At 44.3% G+C, this 13,978-nt stretch overlaps 1 protein-coding gene across 2 annotated transcripts in view; it reads left to right on the forward strand.

Moving 5' to 3' along the window:
- The first annotated feature begins 532 nt into the window (after positions 1–532).
- Positions 533–13,978, forward strand: part of HIPK2 (homeodomain interacting protein kinase 2) — a 106,601-nt gene continuing 93,155 nt past the window's right edge. The window contains exon 1 of one of the 2 annotated variants that reach the window (XM_089688722.1): positions 533–952. The gene's annotated coding sequence lies outside the window, so the exon portion shown is untranslated. The remainder of the gene's footprint in view (positions 953–13,978) is intronic. The other variant, XM_089688721.1, reaches the window with a different exon arrangement.

The raw sequence follows: 13,978 nt of genomic DNA on the forward strand, positions 1-13,978 counted from the left end.
CCCCTGGTAACTTTTTCATAGGCTTTTTTGAGTTTGGGCAAGGACACAGGGGCCCCATGATCCCCTATTGCCTGGGGGCCCCATGAGTTGTCAGTCCGCCCCTGGTGGGGACAGTAGAGTGTAAGCTCTGGTGCAGAGATATGTGAATGGCTCAGTGTCCTCTGGTGATCACTGTACAATATATCAAACATATAAAATAATACATGACTAATAATTGAATCTATCGTATAAATGACATAAATAATATCTGTCCATACACATGGGATCCTGCGATGATCATGGTGTCTCTGGTTACATTGTATCAGCTGGCAGGATTGATACATTGTAGCCGAGCTGTATGAGCTGTGTGCCCCAGCACCCCGGATGTGTCACCTTTGGTTAATAATCATATGATGCCCCCCATGATGGCTGATTGAAGTGTGTTGGTTAAACAGAGGAGGGGAGGGGGAGCCCTGACAGCCCAGCCCCCCCCCCTGCACGTCATCCATGAGATGGGCGTTTGATTGCTCTTCGGAGCAGAGAAGAAAAGGCTCCAGCTCTCCTCTCTCCTCCTCCTCCTCCTCTGCCTTTTCTCTTCTAAATCCAACTTTTAGCAAGCTGCCTCTTGGCTGGGTGCGGGGGACCCTGCATGGGGGTGCAGAGGGGGGAGCACCCAGGGGGCTGCAGTCTCTTCCCTGCAGATTAGGTGCCAGGGACTGTGCACCCCCCCTTCTTTCCCTGCTCTAGGGCCCAACCTGTGCACCCCCTGGATGTAGGATACCCCAGACATGGGGGTGCAGCCGGTGACTGCCAGGGGACCCCACTGAGGACCCCCTCCCCCCGGCATGGCACAAGTCAGCCCCAGGAAGCAGCTGTGACCCCCCCCCCCCCAGGACTACACTAAGGATCTGAGGACCCCTCTGTCTGCCATGAAGCTCTTCGTCTCCTGCCCCGGTGGCCCCTGTGTGTGGAGGTAAGATTGGGCAATCTGTGCCCTCCCTGCCCCCAACCCTAAAAAAATCCAGCCCCCCTCCCCCTCCTCTGTTAACCCTTCCTGCCCCGAGCAGGGGACATTGTTGCCATTGTGCAGATACAATGTCTTCCCTGTGTTTATAAAACATTCTGATGTTCTGTGAAATGTCATAAATATGATTGATTATGTTGCTGTGGATGGATGGATGGATGGAGGGGGTGCAGAATTGTGCATTGAGGACAGATCCTGCTGGGGATTTCTTCTGCCCTGGGCTGTCAGGGGTTAATCCTGTGCCTTGGGGGAGGGGGGCAGTTTTTAGGGTTAAGCTGACTTTTCTAAGGAAGGATGGGGTGGGGAGAGGTGCCTATTGTGTATCTACTATCTGCAAGAAGAAATATTCTCCCAAAACTTGCTGCATGCCCCCCTCCCTGTGCAGGGAGAATGTTTAACCCTTGAGTGGCCCTGGTGGGGGAGGGGCATGGCTTGCACACCCTGGCTGGGTATGTACAGCTCCTATGTGTTCTGGATTGGACTGTGTCAAATGCTTTCTTAAACTTGTAGCACTGAGGCCTCTGGCTGGGGATTAGACATTAACTGCCTTTATGGCCTCTTACTGCTCCCATCAAGCTAGGAGGTTATTCTTCCTGCTGGTGGCAGATTTGGAGTGACAGCCCGCAATAGCAACCTTTATTTTAATCGGATTGAAGTTAGTTTGATTTAACCCCTTCCAGGATCCGCCAAGCCTCTTACTGCAAAGATTCCCCCTCCCCCCCACACTGGAGAATGGGGAGGATGTTTCACCTCCCCCATCGCTGGCTCATAGCTTGTGAAGGCTACCTCTGGACTGCATTGAGGGTACCTAGTAGAGGGGGAAAAGGGCATCTAAGGGTGATTTGTATTGTGAAAACAACAACAGGCCCTCTTTTTTTTCTCTCTCTCTTGTCTGGGTGGCTTTAGTACAGTAATCTGAACTGAGCAACTGGGAGCGGCGCCCTCTCCTGGTCATATGGAGCCAGAGCAGGTATCTGGGTGCTAAAATAGATTAGAGAGCTATTCTGGGGGAGAAATGTGGGAAGGATGGCAAGCTGTGGAAATGGATGAGCTTCAGAGGATGCCTATGATTGGGGGATACAGGCAGATTATAGAATAGACATTGGATCTGGTTATAAAGATGTATGGGTGGTATATAGATTAGTGGGGTTCACATACAGAAGTATGGACAATGTACAGTATTTTGAGGGCCCATACATCTATATGTAGACTTCATACATCTATACATGACCCCCACATCGCCACCACACATACATATACAGACCCCTACATATCTAGAGGTGGACACCGCGTATCTACTGTATATGTAGATTTAATACATATATATGTGGCCCCATACATTCGTAGACCTCTGAATCTAGAGGTGGACCCCATGCACCTTTAGCTGGACTCCATTCAGCTATAGATAGACTCAAAACTTCTATAAGTGGACTCCATGGGGTTGATTTACTAAAACCGGAGAGTACAAAATCTGATGCAGCTCTGCATAGAAACCTTTAAGTTTCCAGGTTTTATTGTCAAAACGTAACTGAACAAGCTGAAGATAGAAGCTGATTGGCTACCATGCACAGCTGCACCAGATTTTACACTCTCCATTTTTAGTAAATCAAACCCCATGTGTCTGTACAGGACATTTCCCCTTACATCTATACATGGCCTCCATATTTCCCTGTCTCTGGCCAGGTTGTACTGCATAGATGTTTGTGGTCAATGTATAGATCTGGGGGGCCATGTATTATATAGATGTATAGGGCCCACCTATTGATGTGTGGGGGCCAGGTACTGTACAGATGCAGATGTGCATGCACCATGAATAGATGTATGGGGTCCATTGGCTGCATAGATGTGTGGGGCTCACATATTTATGTGCATGAGCCATGTATAGATGTATGGTGTCTACTGTATAGATGTGTGGTGGCCATGTATAAATGTATCAGAGCCATTTACTGTACAGATGTGTGGGAGCCATGGATAGATGTATGGGGTCTAAGTACTGCATAGATGTATGGGGTCCATGTACTGCATGGATGTGTGGGGTCCATGTACTGCATAGATGTGTGGGGTCCATGTACTGCATAGATGTGTGGGGTCCATGTACTGCATAGATGTGTGGGGTCCATGTACTGCATAGATGTGTGGGGTCCATGTACTGCATAGATGTGTGGGGTCCATGTACTGCATAGATGTGTGGGGTCCATGTACTGCACAGATGTGTGGGGTCCATGTACTGCACAGATGTGTGGGGTCCATGTACTGCACAGATGTGTGGGGTCCATGTACTGCACAGATGTGTGGGGTCCATGTACTGCACAGATGTGTGGGGTCCATGTACTGCATAGATGTGTGGGGTCCACGTACTGCATAGATGTGTGGGGTCCACGTACTGCATAGATGTGTGGGGTCCACGTACTGCATAGATGTGTGGGGTCCATGTATTGCACAGATGTGTGGGGTCCATGTACTGCATAGATGTGTGGGGTCCATGCAGCCTTTCCTCTGCTATGAGATTTCATTTAGATAAAACATAATTAGATTGGCAGCTAAAAGAGCATCTGGGAAGCTACATAAATTAACTGTGAGGTTCCATATGTTCCATATCTATAGGTGGACCCCATGTATACAATACATTGTCCCCTTCATCTCTACTTGGTCCTCATATATCCATATCTCTGGCCAAGTTGTACTGTATAGATGTTTTGGGTTCATGTCTAGATGTGTGGGGCTATGTACTGTATGGATGTTCAAGATCCACATAATGATGTATGGGGGCCATTTACTGTTTAGATGTGTGGGGACCATATATTGTATAGATGTGTGCGGCCTATATATAGTTATGTATGGTCCATGCAGCCTGTCTTCTGCAATGGTTTTTACAGCTACATGAAGAATAATCAGACTGACAGCTAGAAGAGCATCTGGGAAGCAACAGAATCTTACTGTGAGGTTCCAGATGGTCCATGTCTATAGGTTGGCCTCATACATCTATAGGTGTACACCCATGCATCTATACAGTACATTGTCCCGTAATTTCCTACACCATTCCCACACATCTCAATCTCTAGCCAAGTTGTACTGAATAGCTGTTTGGGGTCTGTGTATAGATGTGTGGGACCATGTACTATATAGATATACAGTTAAGTCCATATATATTTGTACACAGGCACACTTTTCATACTTTTGGCTCTGAAGGCCACCAGAATAAATTAAAACGAAACAATCCAAATGAATTTGAAGTGCAAACTTTCAGCTTTAATTCAAGGGGTTGAACATAAATATCAAGCATAAATTTTTGGAACTGCAACCATTTTTATGCACAGTCCCTCCGTTTTCAGGGGCTCAAATGTAATTGACAAATTAATATAATCATAAATAAAATGTTCATTTTTAATATTTTGTTGAGAATCCTTTACTGGCAATGACTACCTGAAGTCTGGAACACATGGACATTACCAAATACTGGGTTTCCTCCTTTGTGATGGTTTGCCAGGCTCTAACTGCAGCTGTCTTCAGTTGTTCTTTGTTTGTGGGTCTTTTCTGCCTTTAGTTTTGCCTTCACCAATTGAAATGCATGCTCAATTGGGTTGAGATCAGGTGATTGACTCGGCCATTGCAGAACATTCCACTTCTTTTCCTTCAAAAGCTCCTGGGTTGCTTTTGCAGTGTGTTTTGGATCATTGTCCATCTGTACTGTGAAATGCCGTCCAATCAACTTTGCTGCATTTGACTCAATCTGGGCTGACAGTATATCTGTAAACACTGCACAATTCATCCGACTGCTTCTGTCACATCATCAATAAACACCAATGACCCAGTGCCACTGGAAGCCATGCAGGCCCATGCCATCACACTGCCTCCACCATGTTTTACAGATGATGTTGTGTGCTTTGGATCATGAGCTGTTCCAAGCCTTCTACACACTTTTTTCTTCCCATCATTCTGGTACAGATTAATCTTAGTTTCATCTGTCCAAAGAATGCTTTTCCAAAACTGGTCTGGCTTTTTTAGATGTTTTTTGGCAAAGTCTAATCTGGCTTTTCTATTCTTCAGGCTTATGAATGGTTTGCACCTTGTGGTGACCCCTCTGTATTTGCTCCCTTGAAGTCTTCTCTTGATTGTAGACTTTGACAATGATACACCCACCTCCGGGAGAGTGTCCTTCACTTGTCTGGATGCTGTGAATGGTTTTTCTTTACCATAGAGAGGATCTTGTGATCATCCACCACTGTTGTCTTCCGTGGACATCCATGCCTTTTTATGTTGCTGAGCTCACCAATGTGTTTTTCTTTGCTCAGAATGTACCAAACTGTTGATTTGGCCACTCCTAATGTTGCTGCTATCTCTCTGATGGATTTGTTTTTGAAGCCTTACAAGCCTTGCATGGACAGCTCCTTTTTGAATGCATGAAGTAGGTTCACAGCAATAGATTCCAGATGCAAATACCACACTTAGAATCAACTTCAGACCTTTTACCTTCTTAATTGATGAAGAAATAATGGAGTAGCCCACACCTGGCCATGAAACAGTTTTTGATTCAATTGTCCAATTACTTTTGGTCCCTTGAAAAAGGGGGATGGCTACTCTTTAGAGCTGTAATTCTTAAACCCTTCCTCCAATTTGGATGTACATACCCTCAAATTAAACTGAGAGTGTGCACTTTCATCCCATATCCATTATATACCTATACCTTGATTATATTTTGGTAAATACCTGAAAAAAACGAAAATTGTGCCTGTGTCCAAATATATTTGGACCTAACTGTACATAGGGTCCAGCTATGATGTGGGGGGCCATGTACTGTATAGATGTATAGGGTCCAAGTACCTTTATGGATGTGTGAGGCCTTGTACAGTATAGATGTGTAGGGGCCACGTATCAATATATGGGGTCTCTGTACTGTATAAACATAAGGCTCATATATTGATGTGTGGGACCCCCGTTTAAATGTGTGGGATCAATGCAACCTATACTCTGCCATGATGAAAGATAGTCACACTGACAACTAGAAGAACATCTGGGAAGCAACAGAATATTACTGTGAGGTTCCAGATATTTATTTCCACATCAGGATCTGATGGTTTATACCCCAAATTTCTTTTAAAAATATGTTAATACTGTATATTCTCCTGTCTCTATCTGTGGTTAGCAGATATATTATAATGTTATGTACACACAGGCACTTTATCCTATTTTGTATTTGTTACTACAGTCAGGGGACATCCGTGAGCATTTACCAAGATTTAGGTGGCAGTTAACGCCTCTACAGAGCTAGGCCCAGTATTCCTCTTACAGCTTGCTAAATGCCTGTTTAAAGCTACAGCCAGCACTTTGATGAGGACCTTTTAGGACTTGATTTACTAAATGCAAATAGACTGTGCACTTTGCAAATGCAGTTGCACTCTGCAAAGACATTTGTTCCAGAAGTTTGTAAATAAGGGGAAGCTGTGCTGACTTTCATCATCCAACCATGTGCAAGTAAAAATTCAGTTTTTTTCTAATTTTCCTTGCAAGTGATTGGGTATTCTTTGCAGAGTGAAGTTTTACCTCATTTACTAAGTACTGGAGCAAATGCCCTTGTGGAGTGCAACTGCACTTACAAAGTGCACAGTCTATTTGCCTTTAAAAATTAAATAAAGCACCTTCGATTTCAGATTAAGGGGTTGATTTACTGAAAAGCCTAAAGTGCATCAACCTTTACAGAACCTCTAACATTCTTGGGTAAGCTCCTGCTCCCTTGAAGATTTTTAAAGCACACCTCCAGAGTTGGAGTATGCTAAATACAGATCACAGTGATCATGCTGTCTGTAGCTTTAAACAAGCTTTAGCAAAGTTTTACTTTACTTTTGTAAAAGCTCCCTTTGGTTCGGGTTTGCAGTACCCTTGGTTTCCCAGTTTGTGAATGGGTTTCAGAGTAGTTGCTTGCTGTTCATTATATGCTTCGTAAATTCTTGCTTAATGTAATGGTCTTCAGGCTAAAATTTACATGGCCTAAAATGCCTGGGTCTACTGGGTTAGCCACGGTTGCCAAAAAGCAACTGAACTGCAAGGGACTCTCAAACCAAGCACCTGTTTACGACAAACACCAGTAAGGGAAATTTATTAATGTCTATAATATGAGCAAATTGCTGACCACTCCATGTTCTGGTCATATTATTATTATTATTATACTGGATTTATATAGCGCCAACAGTTTGTGCAGCATTTACAATATAAGGGAGACAGTACAATTTACAATACATTTCAGTACAGAAGGAAAGTGAGGGCCCTGCTCGTGCGTGGAGCTTACAATCTAAAGGATGACAAGATGAGCAAATAACTCCCCCATCCTGACCATTGAAGATTCACAGTGAAAATGATCTTGGGTCAACTACTATTTACAAGCTATTCCAGTGCATATCAGTACCAATAAATGAATATCAATAGCAGATATGCTGACTTAGTACATCTGCCTTGCAGCACTGGGGTCCTTGGTTAAAATCCTGACCAGGACACTATCTGGATGGAGTTTGCATGTTCTCCATGTGTTGGCATTGGTTTCTTCTAGGCTGCTTGGTTTTCTCCTGCACTCCAAAGACATGCTGGTAGGTTAATTGCCTCCTGCCTTAATATGCATGTATGTGAGATAGGGATCTTAGATTGTGAGCTCCTTAAGAGAAGGGACTGATGTGAATGTACAGTATGTAAAGCGTTGCAGAAATTGTTGCCGCTTTATAAATGGCTATAATAAATAAAATAAAACCTGGTTACTCTGCAAAGATTTTTACAGTTGTGGTCTTCACATTTATTACCGCCATGCAGCAACATGTTACAGTGTGTTTTGTGAATTTACGCAGAATTCTAGATTATGTCTGGGATATTGGCCCATTGTCCTGGTTAGGTCCAGTGCTGGTGGCAGCGGAAAGGTTAACAGTGAGAGCTCCTGCTGGGCCTGCTGTGTACTCCTGTGTCCTATCTGACATTCCCGTTCTGAAATCTAGAGTGATTCAAGATTATAAATATAATCCTGGGTAGGATGGCTTCATTGTCAGCCTTATCAGGGCTGTGTTAGTCTACCTGGGTGACCTTGAGAAAGGACAATACCTGCATGGTAGGGGCGTCACACAGGTAAGGGCCATGTCAGATGGGCGATTAATCGCTGCTAGAGTGAAGCTATTTGCCGCTGCTACACATTAAACTGCTGTTACAACATTGGGTTGGTGTGCTCTGCGACAAATCGCTCTCTTTCAGCAATTTGTAGCTAAGCCATAGAGGAGAATGCAGAGCGATTGTCACTGGCGATCTTGCCGTTGACATAAGAGCACCGCTCAAACGCAATCCGTGAGAAAATGAGCTGACAACCATGTAAATAACGCGAGCTAGTGATTCCATAGAAAAACATCTGTGATTTCCTTAGGGAGAATTAAAAAAAAAAGGGAGAAGATCGCTACAAATACATCGTCTGCCTGACATTGCCCTTACAATGCAACTTCAACATTTTCATGTCAAGTGTTTAAAGCACTTATTGGATGATTGCAGCATGCAGGATGGTGTTTTCCATTGGATGTGATTGCAGCTTTCAACCGAATCTAGCAAGATATTGATCGAATGATGTATGTGGAGGCATGATTAGATAGGAATGAAATGAAAGCTACGAATGACTGAGACAATTGTGTGTGGAGAGCATTGCACAGAGCAGACTTTCTCAACCTTTTCAACACAGAGGAACCCTTGAAATAACTTTCCGTTCTCCGGGAGCCCTCATGATACATTAGTGTGATGGTCAGTGGGAAGAATGCGCTTTACACTTAAGGCAACTGAGAAGAATTACCCCCTTGTAGATTGCTAAAAAGATCAATGAGTGTCAGTGGGAACTTATCTGAGAGGCAGAAATTACCCATTGCTCAAGGAACGCCTAGCAACCTTGGGAGGAACCCTATTGTTCCATTGAACCCTGGTTGAGAAACCCTGGTATAGAGTGACAGCTCTGTGGGTCAAAAAGCTTTGTCTTACATTTCGTAAAGATGAGCTATTAGTCACAATGAATACATTTAAATAGTATAAATACATTTCATATCACAACATTTCACTTCACAGTAACAGTATCATTTTTCAGAAAAGCTTTACCTTTTTATCATTAAAAAAAAAGTTGCCATGGATCTCCAATCAGTGACTTTGCCTAGACTGAGATGATGTTATCCATTTGCTGCAGGCAGGAGGAAGCATTTCCTCAGTCTCTACTCCCCCAGTCATCAGACTGCAACATTGTAAATTTGTAGTAAGGCTAGGTTCACAAATGTGCGGGTGGTGCCGCTGCGGATCCACACAAAAATCCGTGCAGCCGGCTGCACCACCCACACAGAGGAATGCAGACCCATGGGCAGGTGCCATTAATTCTAATGGCACGCCGTCTGCACTGGAAATCGCAACTGTACTGGGAACCGAGGTTCCCGTGTGGGCTGCATTTTCAGAAGACGTGCAGGGACTTTTCTCTGCATGCCTCGGGGTACGGGAGTCCATTCAAATGACTGGGCTCTTGTGCAAAACACGAACTGCAGAAACGCAGATATGTGGTACCAGGGGTAAGTCACAAGATGAAAGGCTGCAACAGGGGCTGATCTGTGTCAGACATTTGTAAACCCAGCTAAGAACTGAAGAGAAACCGGGATTTACATGACTGTGTCATCTCTGAGTTGGTATCTCCGTCCAGGAAATAGATGTTGACCCTGGATGATGTTCTTCTGGAGAAGTAAGCAGATGAAGCCATCATTGGGAGCAGGGCCGGGACAAGGGGTGGGTGGCTACCCTGGGCGCAGTGGTATCATATGAGGTGCGGGGGAGGGGCACCGCATGGAGAGTTCCTAACTACAAGCTGACAGGAGTAGTGACAGCAGCTTCACTACTCCTGTCAGCTTAGCTCTAGAGGAGACAAGCAACATCTGGAGAGGAGGAGAGAGCTGGGAGGAGGGACAGGTTGTGTTCTCTCTCCCCTCCAGCTCCTCTGTCGGCCACTGCAGCTCTCCTAGATCAGGACTGCTAGATCGCCACTGTGCAGTGCTTGTTTATCCTCCTCCATCTCCTCCCAGCAAAGATTGTGGGTAGGGAGTAGATAAGCAAACACCACACAAGCTGATGGCCAGTGACATCTTTAGTGCGGAGCCCTGATGCTGCGATCCTACGGTCCTCTATAGCCCCCCAGTGCTTGAACTTTCTAAGGGGAGGAAGGAGATTTTTGCTGACACATAATGCTCATACATTTGGGGGGGCAATGTTCGGCATCTTCGCCCTGGGCACTAGATGACCTTGTCCTGACACTGATCGGGAGTACTGTGATCTGTGTGAGAGAAATAATATCTGGATGTGTTACACTGACACATTACTCAGTATGCACAGATATGAAAAATTCTATTGACTGGCTGTCACAGTGGTCACATGATTGGAGAGCTTCCAATCGCAAGTACTGATCGGGAGCTTTCTGTTATCCGTCAGTAAGTGTGCCATGTTTACATTTTGGTACGCATATATGCGTCCTCTCGCCATTAAGGTTTACCTGCCGAGAGGTCGCATATGTGTAACTAAAGGAAAAACTTTTTTTTACATTGTGGAGATGGATTAAAACACCTGCCAGGTCTTTATTGTTGTCTATGCCCCCATTAGGGAGATTCACCCCATCTATTTATCCTGCTACACAGTTCCGGCACCTCCAGCGCTGAATGTATCTAACAGCAAAGGGTTCTGTGGTGAACTGGGGGTCTATTGTCGCAGGAGTGATCTATTTTGGGGGGGGCTACATTTTCTGGGGAGGCCTATTGTTGCTGGTGGTGTATCTATTGTTGCTGGGGTCAACTGTGGCTGGAAGGGATCTACTGTTGACGAAGGGGGTCTATCGATACTGGCTGCAAGGAGAACTGTTGCTGGTACCATTAGTCTATTGTTGCTGAGGGGTATTTTGTTACAGGTGGTCCACTGTTGCTATGAGATTACACTGTTGCTGGGGAGCCACTGTTTCTGGGGGGCTATTGTTGTGGGTGGGTCTATAGTTGCTGGAGAGGGGGTCTATTTGACTGTTTTCCTTGTTATTGTTAACAAATTCCATACAAATTACTTAATATATTCTCTGAAAGGGGTGGTACTGGGAGGTGGGTAGGGGGCTGGCTCTGAAAATGGGAGTTCCTGCACAACTCTCTGAGGGTAAGAAAGCCATGCTTGTGTCCATTTACACGCGTCTACCTCCAATCCGATCCGATGAGGCTACAGATTAAGAGCGCCTAGGCATAGGAAGCACACTTATTTTTCAGAAGAAATTCAAGGCCAAAGATAGATCTTTCAGGGAACTACTTTAGAGACAATTAGTCTGATGTCACACGGGCGATTTTGTAGCAGAGATTCCTCGTCACTACAAATCACTAATACCAGTGATTATTGACAGTTTGTAGCTAGTGACGCATAGACGCCGTGAGATGCTAAAAATACTCAATCGCTCAGTGAATGACCTACAATTCATGCTAAAAATACTCAATCGCTCAGTGAATGACCTACAATTCATGCTAAAAATACTCAATCGCTCAGTGAATGACCTACAATTCATGCTAAAAATACTCAATCGCTCAGTGAATGACCTACAATTCATGCTAAAAATACTCAATCGCTCAGTGAATGACCTACAATTCATGCTAAAAATACTCAATCACTCAGTGAATGACCTACAATTCATGCTAAAAATACTCAATCACTCAGTGAATGACCTACAATTCATGCTAAAAATACTCAATCACTCAGTGAATGACTTACAATTCATGCTAAAAATACTCAATCGCTCAGTGAACGACCTACAATTCATGCTAAAAATACTCAATCACTCAGTGAATGAACTACAATTCATGCTAAAAATACTCAATTGCTCAGTGAATGACCTACAATTCATGCTAAAAATACTCAATCGCTCAGTGAATGAACTACAATTCATGCTAAAAATACTCAATCGCTCAGTGAATGAACTACAATTCATGCTAAAAATACTCAATCACTCAGTGAATGAACTACAATTCATGCTAAAAATACTCAATCGCTCAGTGAATGAACTACAATTCAATAAAATTAACGATTCCATAAAAAGTAACTATGATGTCCCTACTCTCATCCATATGATATCTATCTTACATTTCTAAATCCGTTCCTGCCAGGAAAACACAGTGATTACTGCTAGCAACTATAACAGCCACTAGCAATAATCGCATGTAAAATCCAACAGGCTGGTTGTACCAAAATTGATTGATCGATCAGCTTGGGTATATTCAGCCTACCCATACATGGTTTAAATCTCGGTCGGTTTCTGCTGAACTAGCTGAAATTCAAACCATCTATGGCTGGCTTTAGCCCTGGTTCACGTATATGCGGCCGCGCGGGCAACATTTTGCGTGGGCACAAGAGCCTATTCATTTGAATGGACTCCCGTGCCCCGTGACACGCAGGGAAGAAGGGACTATTGACACTAAGGCTAGGTTCACATCTGTGCGGGTGGTGCCGCTGCAGATCCGCATGAAAATCCTTGCAGCCGCCCCATCCGCACAATGTAAAGGAATGTAAACGCAACTGTACTGAGGTTCCTGTGCGGGCTGCATTCACGCAGCCCACATGGGAACTAATGGCACCTGCCCATGGGTCCACATCCCTCTGTGCGGGTGGTGCGGCTGCATGGATTTTCCTGCAGATCCGCAGCGGGACCACCCACACATATGTGAACCTAGCCTTAGTGTCAATGCACTCTCACTCATTTCATTTTGAAATCAAAATCACAAGAGTATCAAAGTAATAATCTACTTTTTTTTTTTCACTGCTGGGCAACTGAATTGAAGAAGCTCTGACAGAACTCATTGGAAAATCCAGTTGATTGCTATTTCAGTTGATTTCTATTCTTTTGATGCATTAGATGATAAATTGGTCCAAGTTTGGCAATCAGACATAAAGGTAGGTCACCTTCGATCTTGCAATTCCTTCCTACTGAATTAGGGGTTGAAGCTTGTTGAACGTTATTGAAATCATTTACAAATTGCTACATCTAACTTTGTGTTCAAGGAGGAAAGTGAAATATAGAATGATGGGCTAGAGACAACAGTCCTGCCCAGGGGCATTGGGAAAGCCCTGCTCAGTTTCCTAATCACAATTTATGCAGAAACTGGTTGGATGGCTGTGTTGTTATGAAAGTTCACTAGTTGATTTACTCTGTTTAAAAAATAAAGATTGCTGCAAGTGGTGGCTGGACGGCATACTGGTAGTGTTGTGTAAACAGGGGGGTATTTACTGTCACTGAGATAAACAGGGAGAAATTGTTTACCAGATATTTCCCTGTGTGTGGACACATCAACATAAGAGAGTACAAACAAACGTTTACAATGAAATCTGGAGAGAAATATGATGAATTCTATTGAAATGACTGTTTTGGTAACACAGACACCCCCCCCTCTCCCTTTACAGTTTAAAGTGAACCTGTCACCAGGGGTGGACTGACCATTTGGAATTTCGGTCACCGCCCGAGGGCCGTGGTCAGTAGGGGGCCCCATGAGATGCCCCTGGTACCTTTTTCATAGGCTTTTTTGAGTTTGGGCAAGGACACAGGGGCCCCATGATCCCCTATTGCTCGGGGCCCCATGAGTTGTCAGTCCGCTCCTGCCTGTCACCCTTATTATCAGCATACATTCAAACTAACCATGTGGTTTCCTTCACGTCAAAACAATCATCCAGAGATGCAGACAGCTAAAGTTCTGTGCAGATCTCCACTTCTCCTCTAAAATCGGCGATCATTTTCACGCAAATCCAACCAGTTTAAACCAGCTATTGTGATCAAAGGAGGGAAGGCAACGAAATATCCAAATGAAAGAACTAAAAAATGTAATCTATTGACACTTTTTTCACCTGGTGATCCTTCCGGTAACACGCGTCCTGTCCTAGGCTGGCAATGCTTAGGGCTCAAAAGGGCAGAACAAATGCCGCTGTTAGAGGTGT

Source organism: Staurois parvus, unplaced genomic scaffold, assembly GCF_062004578.1.
Source record: "Staurois parvus isolate SC_StPar_1 unplaced genomic scaffold, SC_StPar_1.0 ptg000452l, whole genome shotgun sequence".
Taxonomy (NCBI): Eukaryota; Metazoa; Chordata; class Amphibia; order Anura; family Ranidae; genus Staurois; species Staurois parvus.